This window comes from Paramormyrops kingsleyae, chromosome 18, assembly GCF_048594095.1.
Source record: "Paramormyrops kingsleyae isolate MSU_618 chromosome 18, PKINGS_0.4, whole genome shotgun sequence".
Classification (NCBI taxonomy): domain Eukaryota; kingdom Metazoa; phylum Chordata; class Actinopteri; order Osteoglossiformes; family Mormyridae; genus Paramormyrops; species Paramormyrops kingsleyae.
Genome location: NC_132814.1, coordinates 18,684,432 through 18,701,147, shown reverse-complemented (window position 1 = coordinate 18,701,147; position 16,716 = coordinate 18,684,432). Strand labels below are relative to the sequence as shown.

Here is a 16,716-nt window from a genome sequence, read left to right as displayed (position 1 = left end):
CTGTACTGCAGAGCAGCGGTGTGGCGGAAAAGGAGGAAAGGGGCAGAGACCACAAGTCGAGCGGCAAAAAAACAGGGGTCTTTATTTCAGCTCGCCAAACACCCCAAAAAACCCATGCCAAGAGAGTGCCAGCTTGGGCATGAATGCTCACCACAGAACCCTGCACGCATGAGCATGGGTAAGGAATGTGAACTGACAAACTTTAACTAAACTTTAACTGACTAAAGTTTGGGTCAGAAAGATTGAAAAGCACAGAGAATATTCCAGTAACACTGGTTTGGAAGACACCGCATTAGGCAGGCTAACTGCGAGCAGGTGAGGTATGATGATTTAGTGTAAAAGTAGTCAGTCTTTGTGAGCAAGGATGTATTGTGTCTCACCCCTTTGTGTCAAAATTCATGAGACAATTGTTAGTCGATTCAAAAAGAACATCCCTCAATGCAAGATTGCAGAGAATTTGGTCTTGCAACATCTACAGTACATAATTTTGTGAATATATGTTGAATGCATGTGATATTTGTGCTCTCAGCCACCCCCCCCCCCCCCCCCCCCCCACTGCCTAAGGAACTGTCACAATACAGTGACAAATACATCCCAGGATCGCCAACTCTCACGCATCTGGCGTGACTGTCATGCTTTCTGACTCTCATGCTCACACTAGAAATCTTACAGCAAATCATTATTACAGTATTCCATTATTAACCTAAAATTAGCTACATCAAAAGTGTTGGGGTAGTTTGCAAACCCCACTGTTTATTTACAAGGTAATAAAACTGTTACATACATGTAAATGAAGGCGCAGACTTGTCTCAGGTTGAAAATCTCATCCCAGCCAGCTAACAAAAGTTGACAACCCTGATAGCCACCTGAGTTCAGGGAATACTTCTGAGAACCATTGTCATTTAACACAGTCCTTTGCTGCATCCAGAAATGCAACTTGAAACTGTATTATTCCAGGAGGAAGCCATACATCAACTCTATGCAGAAACGCCAGCGAGGTCTCTGGGCCTGAGCTCATCTCAAATGGACCAAAAGATTGTGGGACCATGTGCTGTGGTCAGATGAGTCCACATTCCAGCTTGTTTTTGGAAAAAACAGGCGTCGAGTTCTCCGTGTCAAAGATGAAACCGACCATCCAGATCACTATCAGCGAAAGGTGTAACAGCCAGAATCTGTGATGGTTTGGGGTGCATCAGTGCCATGGGAGAGTTGCAGGAATGTGAAGGTACCATTGACTCTGAGGCGTATATTGGGATTTTAGAGAGACACATGTTGCCATCAAGGTGATGTCTATTTCCAGGACATCCATGCTTATTTTAGCAAGGCAATGTCAGTCCACGTTCTGTACGGGCTACAACAGCACGGTTTCGTAGACACAGAGAACGTGTGCTTGACTGGCCTGCTGCCAGTCCAGATACATCTCTTACTGAAAATGCATGGTGCATCATTGAGCATTAAGAAGAAGAATCCGGCCAACACGTCTGAAGTAGCGAATTGGACAATGGTGACCATAGAATGTAGAGCAGTTGAAGTCTTACATCATGCAAGAATGAACTTAATGTCCAATTACAAAGTTACTACAATTAATATCCTCAGTTCTTAAAAAGAGTTATTAAAAGGAAAGGTGATGTAACACAATGGTAAATATGCCTCTGTCACATTTTTTGTTTAGTTTGTTGCAGCCATCAGACTCTAACTTTGCGTATATTTATGAAATACAATTAAGTTGGTCAGTGAAACTGCTAAAAATGTTTTCTTCAGTTAAATAAATGTTCATGTGAATTAACATATCACAGATTTTTGTTTTTATAGCGTTTTAGAAAATATATCAACTTTATTGGAAATGGGGTTTGTGGTAATTTTCACTGTACAATTTCCTTTAAGTTTTGCCTCATCACTGAAGGAAAAGCCTATACCGCAATGAATGGGTTAGCGCAGGAGTCGGCAACCTGCGAATCTCTTTGACCGCGTGACTGCGGCTCTTCTCAGAACGATAGCCGCATTCACATTTTCATGTCTTAACATAATTATGGTAATACATTTGTAAAGATTAATTATTTATTTATGGGTTAATATTATTTTTCATTTAGATATTTCTTTAGCTATATGTGAATGAGGCAGTCCATCACACACTTCTGTGATGTTTTAACGGCATCATTTACATCTTCCTCAAAGTCATTCTCTACGACGAGAGTACGTCTCTGGTCAAATGGTATGCTGTACCTGAGATTGGATGTAAGTTTCAGAGTTTATTGGGATTCCTAATTCTTTCATATACTTTCTGTAGTAAATCGTCACCACGCCTTCCCAGGTCTTCGTAAAAATTATTATATTTCTCCTGTTTACATATTACAGCCAGCTGAGTTGTTACTACATTTGCGCTACTCGTCAGCACAGCAGTAGTGAGGAGGAGACTGAAGGGCAGACGACTGCAGAGCCGAACGAAAAAAGGGGTGAGAGTGACGACTATCGCTACAGAACTGAACAATGTTGTAATATTAGTCACCTTTGCGCTGTTACGCGTCTGAGTGATTTAAAACTGTGATGCCCCCCGAAACTGGTTTCCTTTATTTTTGTAAATACTTGAACTTTTGTTTTCGCGTTAAATGCATATATGCCCATATCACATTAAACCCCCATATCTCAACCCCCCTTGTCTACCCACTGCGGCTCATTGTAAATCTTGGTTCAGATATTTAGGAAAAAATGGCTCTTTGCGTTAAAAAGGTTGCCGACATAGACATTGAGGGTATTGGGGAGGAGCCGAGCTGACACCAGCTGTTGATTGGCAGAGGGTGGTTAGCGCCATGCCCTTCCCCTGTTTTAAAGCACTTTAGAACAACACGCACCAACACCACATCTGAGCGGGCGAAGGGAAGCATGGGGTCTTTTCACACCCCCGTTCTCTGTTCGCCGTCTGGAGCTGGGGGCTGGGAGGAGCTGGCCGTCCGGTCGGGGTCTGGGTTGGTGGGCTTCTTGGCTGCTGTGGGGTCCGGGGTGGTCTTCTTGTCCCATGCCAGAGGAAAAAAGGGATCCATCTCCGAGGTCTGGTGGCAGATTGCCCCTCTGGGGGTGGTGGTGCCTGGATCTCAGAGTATAGAGTATATATGGGGAGTGTGAGTGTGTGTACGGCGTTCATTTCTGTGTGTCTTTATGTTGGGCGAATGGGTGAATATTTGTTTATGTGTGCATGAGGGTGGGAACGTATGCTTGTGTATGTGTGCGCCTGTTTGTCTATACGCATGTGTCAGGTTGGGTCTTAGACTCCACCTGGAATAACATCTCAGGCTCTATTCCCCCCCCACCACACTCCCTGCTAGTGGAGAAGCGTGTGATGGACTCCCGGCTGCCGATGCTTTGGTGGTTCTCGATGTCCGGGGCTGGATGCTCTGGTGTGTGCTGGCTCACTCTCGGCGGTTGCCTGTCGGGGCCTGGTCCTTCCGGCTCTGTCGGGTCCCGGCTGGGGGGTGGGGGGGCCCTTGGACCTCTGGGCCCGGGGTCCGGTCTGCCCTGGTGTGGCCGGCCGCCGACAGAGCCTGCGTGCTCGCCGCCACGGCCCCCTGGGGCTCCTGCGATGTGGCTGCCGAATGGCCCCCCTCCGGAGCGCTCCTCTGCCCTTTTGTGGGTGGGGGCTGCAATTGTCCCTGCGGTGGTCCTCCTGGGGTTCCCGTGCCCTGGGGGGCCTCTGGATGTCTGGGGCCCAGGTCTCCTCCATGTCGGCTTCATGTCCTTGGGGGGGGGGGGGGGGGGCGGGGCTGTGGCTCCCCACACACACTACTAGACATTTACATGGAGAAACCTTATGAACACCAGCGCACTGACACACACAGGTGTGCGGACAGGTGTGCGGACAGGTGCTCACGGACGTGCGCTGTCTTGATCGGCTGTTGCTTCTGGGCATGTGTTGTAATGCTGGTTGTGTGTGCTGTTCAACAACATTTAACGTTTGATGGTCGTTGTGATTAGTACAGATGTTGTATGTTGTCTTTCTCTTTTCAGCAGACATGGAAGCAGCGGACCACCTGCGGACAGATGGTAACAACCTCCCCGCCAACTACAAGAAATGTGTGACAGCTGTGCTTCCAAACAATATGCTTTTTTTATAAACAATGGTTGGTGTACTGATGTGTCTGTGATTCTTCAGCACTGCTCCTCTGACCTGGAATCTTTTTTCATAAATTGCAAACCCTTCTACTCCCCTCACGAATTTGCGTCATTCATTCTAGTTGGAGTTTACATTCCACGTAAAAATCGTGCAGCGCACGCTGGTCGACCAGATACTGAGTGTGAAGCAGGGAAACCCAGACTCCCCAGTTATTGTCCTTGACGACTTTAACAAAGGTAACCTCAGCCACGCACTTCCAAAATGTAAAGAGTTTATTAAATGTCCGGCCAGAGAGGAAAATATCTTGGATCACTGCTATATCACAGTTCCCATCACACTGTACTCCGCGCTGCTTTGGGCCACTCCGACCACGTCATAGTGCACCTTATACCATCATACAGGCAGAAACTAAAGCTAAAGAAACCTGCAGCAAGGACTACAAGGGTCTGGAACAACACGGCTGCAGAGAGACTTCAGGTGTGCTTGGACTGTACTGACTGGGATGTGTTCAGGACTGCTACCAGTAGTCTGGTTGAGTACACAGAGGCTGTAACATCCTACATCAGCTTCTGTGAGGACTGCTGTGTACCATCACACACCAGGGTGAGTTACAACAATGACAAGCCCTGGTTCACAGCTAAGCTCAGACAGCTATGGTTGCGGAAGGAAGACGCCTTCACAAGTGGGAACAAGGACAGGTACAAGAAACTGAGGAACAGGTTTAGCAAAGAGGTGAGAAATGCTAAATGACTGTACTCTGAGAAACTCCAACACCAGTTCCCAGCCAACGACCCCACGTCTGTGTGGAAGGGGCTCAGACAGATTACTAACTACAAACCCATAGACCCCCACTCTGTCGATGACCTGCGCCTTGCAAATCAACTGGACGACTTCTACTGCCGCTTTGAAAGACAACTGGACAGTTCACACATCACCATCCCCCGCAGCTCCTCACACCGACCACTGACCACCTCCCCCACACCAACTGCTGGTGTGGCATCTTTGAAACCTCACACCCCATCTCTTCATATTCAAGACAGGGACGTTAACAAGGTCTTCAAGAAGCTGAACCCTCGCAAAGCTGCAGGTCCAGACTCCATCTCCCTGTTCACCTTTTAACACTGCACTGACCAGTTGACTCCTGTGTTCACAGAAATCTTCAACACCTCACTGGAGTCATGCCATGTGCCAGCCTGCTTTAAGACCTCCACCATAATCCTTGTGCCAAAAAAATCTAAGATAACAGGACTAAATGACTAAAGACCCATTGCTTTGACGCCTGTAGTTATGAAGTCCTTTGAGCGCCTCGTACTCCAACACCTCAAAGTCACCACAGACCACCTGTTGGACCCCATGCAGTTTGCCTACAGAGCCAACAGATCTGTAGATGATGCTGTCAACATGGCCCTTCACTTCATCCTCCAGCACCTCGACTCCCCAGGAACATACGTAAGAATCCTTTTTGTGGATTTTAGCTCTGCCTTCAACACCATCATCCCAGCCCTTCTGCATAACAAGCTCTCCTACCTGCATGGACCCACCTGCAGATGGATCACAGACTTCCTGACCAACAGGAAGCAACAGGTGAAGATGGGGAAACACATCTCTATCTCCCAGACCATCAGCACTGGATCTCCGCAAGGCTGCGTCCTTTCTCCCCTCCTATTCTCCCTCTACACAAACAGCTGCACCTCCACCCACCCGTCTGTCAAGCTCCTGAAATTTGCAGAGAACACCACCCTCATCAGACTCATCTCTAATGGGGACGAGTCTGCCTACAGACAGGAGATTGATCACCTGGTGTCCTGATGCAATGGGAACAACCTTGAGCTCAACGCCCTGAAGACAGTGGAGATGATTGTGGACTTCAGGAAAAGCTCTGCCCCACTTCCACCCATCTCCCTGCTTGGCTCAAAAGTCACCGCTGTGGAGAACTTCCGCTTCCTGGGCACCACGATCAGCAAGGACCTTAAGTGGGAGATGAACATCTGTTCTCTCACCAAAAAAGCTCAACAGAGGATGGCCTTCCTGAGGCACCTGAAGAAGTTCAGTCTGCCAAAGACTATGATGGTGCACTTCTACACTGCCATCATTGAGTCCATCCTCACCACCTCCATCATCGTCTGGTACCTTCCTGCCACTGCTAAGGACAAGAGCAGACTACAGCGCATCATCCACTTTGCTGGGAAGACGATCGGCTGCAACCTTCCACCTTTACAGGACCTGTACGAGTCCAGGTCTTTGAAAAGAGCAGGAAGGATCATGGCTGATTCCTCTCACCCTGGTCACAAACTTCTTCGGACTCTCCCCTCTGGCAGAAGGTTGTGGTCCATTGGGACCAAAACATCACGACATAAGGACAGTTTCTTCCCCACCGCAGCCCGTCTCATCAATAAGGTCAGAAACACTCGCTCCAAAACTATTTCCCCATCCTAGTACAAGCATGCACTCTCTTAAATATGTATATACTTCCACTGCTGTATCATATTCCATAATTCTCTGACATTTTATATTAGCACCTGTACATTTGTAATGGAGTTACTCGATGAATCGTTGCAGCCCTAACGTATTCAATACATTCTTCTGATATAAACAACTTGACTACAACAACAGCAGCTTGTTCAACAGGAGTTTGGTTGAGTCATGTATAGTACAATTATTTCTGGTGAAAAGCTGTTAAGCTTCAGTAACAAAAATAAAAATGTTTAGAATTTCTGGGTAATACAATGTAATGTAGGGAGTGGACAGGAGATCATGTTTACTGGGCACGCATATGGAAGAACATGGAAGGAGGTACAAGCGCTTAGGAAAGAACAGGGAGTTAATAGTATGCTCAGTAATACCTCATAGAGATAATAATTAATGTCGAAGTGGGTTTTGGGGATTGATCAGGTTATATACAGTACATACAGGGAATCATGGGAACCGGAATGGAAACAGGTCGTGGATTGTGTTGTACCTTAGACCCATCTTAAATTACAAACCAGATTTCCAGAAAAGTTGGGACATTTTTAAAAATGCAATAAAAACAAAAATCATGATTCGTTAATTCATGTGAATCTTTATTTAACTGAGAGAAGTACAAAGAAAAGATTTTCAACACTAGTATTGACCAACTCAACTGTATTTTGTAAATATATGCAAAGCTGCAACACACTCAAGAAAGGTTGGGACAGAGGTAAAATAACATTGAAAAGTGGACCGAATATTCCAGTAACACCAGTTTGGAAGACTCCACATTAAGCAAGCTAATTGGTAGCAGGTGAGGTATGATGATTGAATGTAAAAGTACAATCCGTCAAAGCCTCAGTCTTTGCAAGCAAGAATGGGTCGTGGCTCACCCCTTTGTGCCAAAATCTGTAAGAGAATTGTTAGTAGGTTCAATAAGAACATTCCTCAATGCAAGATTGCAGAGAATATAGGTCTTGCAGCATCTACAGTACATAATATTGTGAATAGATGTTGAATGCATGTGACCTTCGAACCCTCAGGCAGCACTGCCTAAGGACTACACTACTTTTCCAACACTCCCACATCTGGCGTGACACTCATGCTTTCTGACTCTCATGCTCACACAAGAAATCTTATAGCAAATCATTATTATTCCATTATTAACCTAAAATTAGCTACATCAAAAGTGTTGAGGTAGTTTGCAAACCCCCAGACTATATAGAAGGTAATAATACTGTTACATATATGTAGATGAGTGTGCAGATTTGTCTTGAATTGAAAATGTCACCCCAGCCAACTGACAAACGTTGGCAACCTTGATAGCCATCAGAGTTCAGGGAGTACTTCCATGATGAAGCCATACATCAACTCTATGCAGAAACGCCAGTGAGGTCTCTGGGCCTGAGCTCATCTCAGATGGACCAAAAGACTGTGGGACCATGTGCTGTGGTCAGATGAGTCCACATTCCAGCTTGTTTTTGGAAAAAACAGGCGTCGAGTTCTCTGTGTCAAAGATGAAACCGACCATCCAGATCACTATCAGCGAAAGGTGTAACAGCCAGAATCTGTGATGGTTTGGGGTGCATCAGTGCCCACGGCATGGGTGAGCTGCATGTACAGTGAGTAATTATTTGACCCCCTGTTGAATTACTAAATAGATCCATTTATATATAAAAAAGTCTGTAATTCCAATGGTAGGTTTATTTTAACAAAAGAAGACTGATGTTCAACAAAACAAACAAGAAGAAAATCATTATGTAACAGGTACAAATCAATTTGTCATTTATCTAGGGAAATAATTATTTGATCCCCTACAAGCCAGCAAGAACTTAGCTCAAGTACAAGTAGTACTTAATTAAGTATTAACAGATACCAAGCCATCATTGTCTCTTAATGGCATTACTTTGTTAAATAGTATTTTTGGGTGACTAACCTGTCTACATCTTCAACCTTATCACCATGGGAAATAACAAAGCTGTCTAAGGACATCAGAGACAAGATTGGTGAGACTTGGAAGAATGTGATGTGAACTCTACTCGCCGTGTTTGGAGGAAAAAGAATGCTAACTATAACCCCAGGAACACCATCCCTACCATCATGGAAGCATGGGGGTGTTTTTCTGCCAAGGGTGCAGGACGGCTGCACCGCATCGAAGGAAAGATGGACGGGGCAATGTACTGTAAAATCTTGGATGAGAACCTCCTACCTTCAGCCAGGGCATGGAAAATGCATTGCGGGTGGATCTTCCAGCGAGACAACGACCATAGGCTTACGGCTAAGGCAACAAAGGAGTGGTTCAAGAAGAAGCACATTTAGGTCATGGGGTGCCCTAGCCTGTCTCGGGACTTTAATCCCATAGAAAACCTATGGAGGGAACTCAAGCTTCATCTATCCAAGTGACAGCCTAAAAACCTTAAAGATTTGAAGGAGGTCTGCAAAAAGGAGTGTATGAAAATCCCTGATGATCTGACCAACTACAAGAAATGTTTGACAGCTGTGCTTCCAAGCAATGGTTATTCCATCAAGTACTAAAGCATGTGTTCCAAGGGATTAAATACTTATTTCCTGAGATGAATGACAAATTAGCTTGTATCTGTTACATGATGATATTTTCTTGCTTGTTTTTTTGATAAACTTGAGAATTCAGCATGGGGTCAAATAATTATTTCCCTCACTGTATGTGAAGGTACCATTGACTCAAATCTGTGGGTACTTATGTATTAGGAATTTAGAGAGACATATCTAAAGGTCATGTCTATTCAGGGCATTGTGCTTATTTTAGCAGGACAATGCCAGACCACATTCTGCATGGGCTACAACAGTGTGGCTTTGTTAAGACAGAGTGTGTGTGCTTGTTCAAATGAAACACTCCTCAACACAAGATTGCAGAGAATTCAGGCACTGCAACATGTACAGAACATACTATTGTGAAAAGATTAATCTCAGTGTGTAAAGGGCAAGGTTGGATTGTTGAACGCACATGATCTTCGAGCCCTCAGGTGACATGCCTAAGAAATCATCATGCTACTGTGACAAAAATCGCCCAGGGTCGCCAACTCTTACACATCTGATGTGACACTCATACTTTCAGACTCTTAAGTTCACGCAAGAAATCTTATGGTAAATCTATATTATTCCATTATTAACCTAAAATTAGCTATATCAAAAGCGTTGGAGCAGTGTCAGGGTCAGCTCCTGCTGTGGTCCTACCATGTCCCTTCCCCATTTGACCAGCAGGTGTCGCTGGTCATCCCGTCCTTCATGCTAGTCTTTGTTCTCCCCTGTTACCTGTCTGGTCATGTGGCTCAATGTGTTGAGCATGTGGTTGTCTGTGTACCCTTCTGTCCTGTGTTTGAATCCCACCTCCTGTTTTTGTATTTTGCTCCATAGTGTTTCATTTGAGTTTCTTTAGTTCTTGTGTCTGATTTTGTAGTTGGGTTTGGTTTTGTTCCTTGTGCCCCTGCTTGTGTCTTTACCTGTTTAATTCCCTAGTGTTGGTTTCTGTTTCCCTGTGTCCTTGGTTAGTTCTTAGTTTCCCTGTTTTTAGTTCCTTTGAGTTTATTAGTTTCACCTGTGCATTAGTCTCACCTGTCCTGTGTTAGTCTCGTTACCCCTTTAGTATTTTAGTTCCTGCTTCTGTTTAGTTCCTCTGTGGTTCATTGTGTTGTTGTTTGCGATGTTCAATGGTTTTGCTATTTTCAGTGTTTGATGTGTATTCGGTTTTTGTGATTTAGTCTTAGTTTATTCCCTTTAGTTTTTGACCCCTCGTGGTCCTTTTTGGTTTGTTATGTTTGTAGTGTTTTCTGTTTTATTTTATAAACCCTCTTCTGTTCTTGGAGCCGCTAGTGGGTCGTCCACCCTTTTTTGTGCCTGATGCCATGTCCTCGTGTCCGAGCCGCCCGGATCCTTGACAAGCAGTTTGCAAACCATACAGACTATTACAAAGTAATAAAACTCTTACATACATGTAAATGTGTGTGCAGACCTGTCTTGAATTGAAAATCTCACTCCAGCCAGCTATTCAAAGTTGGCAACCCTGATTAGGCCTTATATTCCTGTCACGTTCCACAAGGCACGAGCGAGGAAGCAGGCACAGGAGTCCAGGGAATCGGGTGAACATGGGGTTTATTCGGTGTAAAATACACACAAGAACACAGAACAGGCAACATTATAATGTTAATGACCGGACTGGGGAATCACTCACAGTAACTCACTTAATTACACAGAATCAATTAACACAACTAGAAACTGCTGATAACAAGAGGATTCCACACGAGGTAAACGAGGGGGCGTGGCACACAGGAGGATCGGAAGTCGGGACATGACAATTTCAATGTTTACAGTTGCACATCACATTCAGTAGCTTATGCTGAATTCACTTACAGTCATTGGTGATGAACAGACACAATGCAATTTTTAATAAGCATGTACATTGCCCGGCCAAAAAAAAGTCTGTATTGACAAGTGAGTTGAACCACTCCATAAAGCCTCCTTCAGCACATCCCTAAGACCTTCAATGGGGTTAAGGTCACAACTCTGCGGTGACCAAGTCATGCGTGAAAATGATTCCTTATGCCTCCTGAACCACTCTTTGACAATTCTAACCCAATATATCTTGGCATTCTTTTCCTGGAATATGCCCATGCCAACAGGGAAGAAAAAAATCCATTTATGATGGATGGAGGTATAACCTGGCCATTCAGTAGATTCAGGTACTCAGCTGACTTCACTTTATTGCTGTATAACGTTGCTGAGATGTAACAATGATCCAGTCATTGGCTCTTGAGTATTTGCTGATATAAATTCAAATGCCGATTTTTTTTTGGCCGGGCAGTGTATAAAAATACATAATCTGAAAGTTAAATGGTACATTTATAAAGCTGTATTCAAGCCGAATACTTTTAAGCTACATCTCCAAAAAAATCATGAATATGATTTTCCAGTGTGAAGGCGTTTTTTAAAGCAGGACTGACTTCTAATTTAAAGTGTCATAATTTTCAGCCACTAATCCAGTGATTATAAGGTGGCTATACCTTATGAAAGCAAAGGGTGGATCTTTACACACTATTGTTTCTTTATAGAGAACAGCATGCATATCTTTTTTTCTTTTGGAAGGGACCAAATGTCATCCACCCAAATCACCACCAGTTCTTGTTGCATTGAATACATCTTACTGCTTTGCCATATTTTAATACTCTTGGGAGAAAATATTAGTCATTATATTGCACTCGGGTACAAAGATATCCCGGAGTGATGTACCCCTTTAAGAATCACTGCAAAATATAATGCATGGTTTGGAGCAGGGCCGTGCAGAGACGTTTAAAGGGGCGGGTGCTCAAAGTTAAAAAAGATAGAACAGGCTGAATAACAACAACTCACATTCATGACGAATCTAATATGGAATTATGTGGATGTTGGGTTGAGATTGTTTATATATTATCACTCATGTCTTAAAGTATAAATAAACCCTCTCGTGGTGCCACACCCTTGTAGCTACACTGCGGTGTGCACCCTTGCAAGTAAAACAGCGCGTGTCTCATACTCTGTGGGCCAGCGGCCGGGGGGGGCTGATCACTCTCTCCGACAGTGGATATCCATATTAGATCATTTTTAGTGAAATAAAAGCCCTCCAGAAAAGAAGGGAAAAGTCCAGTAACTTACTTTAAAACAAAACATGTTCCCTAAAACGGTGGACAGAGCTACAGACCCCCTTGTAACACCCTTACCCAGTTAGCTAGCAGTTAATGACCACCACTACTCGTGCAGTTCATAAAAGGACAGGTAATGTTTGTCGCGCTGTTGCACAAACAGCACGCTCATTTATTTCAATTCATTTGTTGTTATAGACTATAGTGTGCGCTGTACACCCTATTTACTGTTTTGTTACAGTCTGCACCTTCCAATTAATTTGCCTGCTTCTCCTCCAGCTCCGCACCACCCAGCCTGCAGAAAATGCGTGTGCACTTTGCGAGCTTGTACCCGGCTCGTAACGAGCGCGCTCTGCCCTCAAGGGCGAGCATTGGTTAATGGCAGTCATGTGACTGATGCAAGCCAGATCCTTTTATTTAGCAAAATTGAGATTAATAGTTACATTTTATTGTTGAGGGGCAAAGACAGGGCTCCATACGCACATACATATTAAAAAAAAAAAACAAAAAAAAACAACAACAACAACAACAACAAAAAAAACCCAAGAAAAGGGGAGGAAAGGGGCGGGTCCTCAAGCACCCTCCGCCCCCCCCTCTGCACGTGCCTGGTTTGGAGCTTAAACCGCAGTTAGTACATATTTGGTTAAAGGCTCATTTGTGCTCTATTTGCATACGAAAATAAATACTGTATGTCCATTTCCACCGATGTAAGTGTCACTACCCTCCTGAAGATCTTCCAGACACAAAACACTGAGGAGAGAAGGGAAGTGAATCAAATGGATCTTTATTTATCAGGCAAACAGAATCCAAATCACTGGGCGAAATTGTGGTTGACAGAGCAAGAGCAGGGGTCGAGACATCCAACAGAATCCAGTGGACACGGAGATCACAGGACAGGAGCTGGAGACACACTGGGATCCAGGGAGCACTAAGATGGACGGGATCACAGCAGGTGGGTCAGATCAGGGCTGCACGGTGAACTAGAGGAAAGCGCTCAGTATTTATGGATGGATGGGTCAGCTGAGTCTAATTTGGCTGTTCTGCCTTCTGATGGGAAGAAGGCATTTCAAGATCTACATTTATTGTTTCCTTTGTGCAATAAACAACCACTTAATGTTTTGTACTTTTCTATAACGAACTGCTTAAAGCACAATACAGGCTACTTGACGTGAGTGTCTTATTTCCAATGCATACCAGTAATCTGAAAATCCAAGGGGTGCGCATAGTTTCTCACAGTCACATTCAAAGCACACTTTGCTAGATATCTCTATCTCATTGTTTTAGAGTTATTTAAACAGTTATTACACCGTTTGTGCTGTGCAGGGACATTCAGTCCACAAGATGGCGCAAGGCCTCATCCTTCACAGCAGAAAAATAGTCAGACTCGCCAAGATGGCTGCTTTACGGGACCCACCGACTACATTTAAAACAAGAGTGTGGGGTTATTTTGGTTTCTATAATTCAGGGCATAATTGCTTGTCATGCAACATGCCATTCGCAAAGAGTGTCACATGAAAATAAAGTACTCCGGAAATACGACCAACCTGAGGGCTCCTCTCACAAAACACCACTGGATTTACCGGCACCCGAAAAAGGTGAAACGGAATAAACCTACTCCCCCAAATCAGCACTCAATGGATACACTTCATTTTACTAAATTTCCTGCAAACTCAGAGGGAGCAAAGAAAATTACACAGTCCATCGCCTACTTTGTCTGCAAAGATCTACCACCATACAACGTCGGGGAAAATGAGGGGTTCCACTATATGCTTCTTGCAGTAGAACTTAGGTATGTGATCCCATCCTGGCTCTATTTTACTGACACGACCATCCCCAAACTCTACAGTGAAGTGAGGCAACAAGTAGAGACATTATTGCGTATAGCAGCAGCAGTTACGATAACGTGTGACTGAGTCTTATGTGACTGTAACTGCACATCACATTACGAATGAATGGCAGCTTCTGTCCCACATTCTCCAAACCAGGGTGAAAAATGAATGCCGTACTGGAACTAATATGGCTGAGCTGCTAAAAACTGCAACTGAAAAATGGGACATTGCAAACAAACACCTTGTTTTAGTTGCAGACAATGTGGCCAGTATATTAGTTGGTGCGCAGATGGGAGGCTACATCCAGGTAAAATGCCCTTAGTGCCCTTAATCTTGCCTTACAGAGTCCCGTCCTCAGATGAGATGTGTAACCTATATCACAGTGGCTGTCGAGGCAGCCCAATGAACACAATTTGGACTTACAGTCCTCTTTGTTCGTATGTCTGAAAGTTCGTAAGCAGAGGAGCGTCTGTATTTATTTATTAGAAAACGAATATGCATGGGGAAAGCACCAAATTCAGTTATTAGTGACGCTGTCCATCTTATTATCTTTATTTTCATGTAAAAAAATATACTAATGAATGCCATTTGGATGGAAAAAAATAAATAAATGAAAAAAAAATCAGTTACAATGACCATCCAGACATATATGATCAGTATAAGCAGTTGCCACTGTACACTGTATTAGCTTATTAGTCTGGTATTCTTTATACATGTCTTAGTATAACACTGTTATGTTGTAACAACCCCTTTTATTTAAAAAAAATACAAAAATAAAAAACTTTGAGCATTTTGTGGAACATTTAATAGATACTTCAAACTTCTAAAACTGATTTTTCTTTTAAAACAACTTATTTTGATCTGATTTTGATCTGATTTCTGATTTTGAACTCCTTAACTTCCAAAGACAAGATCATCTGGGCTAGCTGACCTACTTGGACAAACATTTAGTGATGCCAGAATCCCACCAAAATCTGCATTTTCTAAAGCTGAAGAGGACGTGAAGAGATACCAAGTACTGTAGCTTCACCACTGCTACTGGAAGACGACCCCCTCAGCTGGTGGAAAGCACCTGAGCAAGTTTATCCCTACTTGTCCAAACTGGCTAAAAGAGATCTCTGCATTCCAGGCACGAATATGTCTTCTCAACCGCCGATGATATTGTAACAGCTTAGCGGAGCACTCTAACATCTGAACATCAATGCTGACATTACCAAATCAGTTTAAACATTTCGGTTGACAATAAAACAGCTGACTGGAGCCCAGTATCAAACTCTTTAAATTTCATTGAAGCTTTAAGTTATTTTAAGTTAATTTCGTGGAACAATCTTTGCCAATTTTTTACTCACAAACTTCAATAGTAAGACTGAAGTGAGATTAATTGAGTCATGTGTTATTTTCCTTATTACTTGTGGTTGTGTTAAAAAAAACTCTGCATGCAAAATTCGTCCTTTACTGGTACATTACCATCACCTACAGAGCCTCTAATGGAACAGAGACACTGTCTCCATACCATTATGCTGATATAGCCCATCTGAGAAAAATGTATTAATGAATAGCTGCAAAAGAATATATGCTAGTATTTAAGAAATAATTATAACCAAATTGTAATGTCTTTGTCTGGAGGCTGATGAGTATCATAAACTCATATTTTGTAAAAATTCAATTCAATTTCATTCAATTTTATATAGCAAGTTTCACAACAGAGTCGTCCCAAGGCACTTTACATGGATGTGTTGTGACTCATCACAACATCATTAGAGAGAGTAATATAAAATGGGGAAAAGGAAGGAAAGAAATTAAATAAAGAAAGCCAGAAGACAACGGAGGAGAGGAACCGAAAACTCCCAACTAGGGATAAAAACAAACCTCTGGGAAGGTCAACTGTCTGGCCAACCACCCCCCCTAACCCTAACCCTAACCCTAACATTATTGAAAACAGAAAAGAGTGGAGTTGCTTGCTAAAGCCAAGGTGTAGGCTGTGATTAAGGATCAAGACAAAGTCCATCAATGAGTCTGTTATCCATGTTGGCCTGTGTAGTGAGGCATTGAAGGCTGCACCCATGAAAACATAAAAAGGACACGTCTAGTGTTATTCTGTATTTTATTTTGTCAGCAGTCGCACCCAAGTCTGCAAGTTCCTCACACAAACTGCGTGCAAACTCATCAGAAACAGCTTGATCTTGGAGACTGGCCAAGTCCAACCTTATTCTCAATAGTAGGTGGTAGCCTACTGGATCTAACCTGAATCTTTAGAGTAGCAACAACAAGTCTGTGATCAGAAATTACAAACTGGGCACTTCTGTAGACCCTGCAGTTCTGCAGGAGCCTCTAGCATCAGTCGATGAGGATGTGATTGATCTCCTTCGCTGCACCAGTAGTATTGCAGTACCAAGTCCAGCGATGCGGCTCAGGGCGTTGGAACCAGGATCTGGCCACCCGAAGCCCCAGACCTTTCACAAAGTCAGAACATGGAGCCACTCTCAACCCAATCTCCGGACACAATCTCATAGCCAGCCCTGTCCGTGCCTGTGGTCACTTTGAAGTCACCCATGACCAAAGGAGTGTCACCTCGTGGACACCCATCAACCACCGAGCGAAGTTGCAAGTAAAATGTGTCCCTCAACGAGACATCACACCGCAGTCGGAGCATAGACTGAGACAACAGTCAAGACACCCAGAG

At 43.7% G+C, this 16,716-nt stretch overlaps 1 protein-coding gene across 1 annotated transcript in view; it reads right to left on the bottom strand.

Annotated features, from left to right (window-relative positions):
* Nucleotides 1-16,716, bottom strand: part of LOC111837111 (deoxynucleoside triphosphate triphosphohydrolase SAMHD1-like) — a 67,292-nt gene that overhangs the window by 9,018 nt on the left and 41,558 nt on the right. The window lies entirely within an intron of this gene.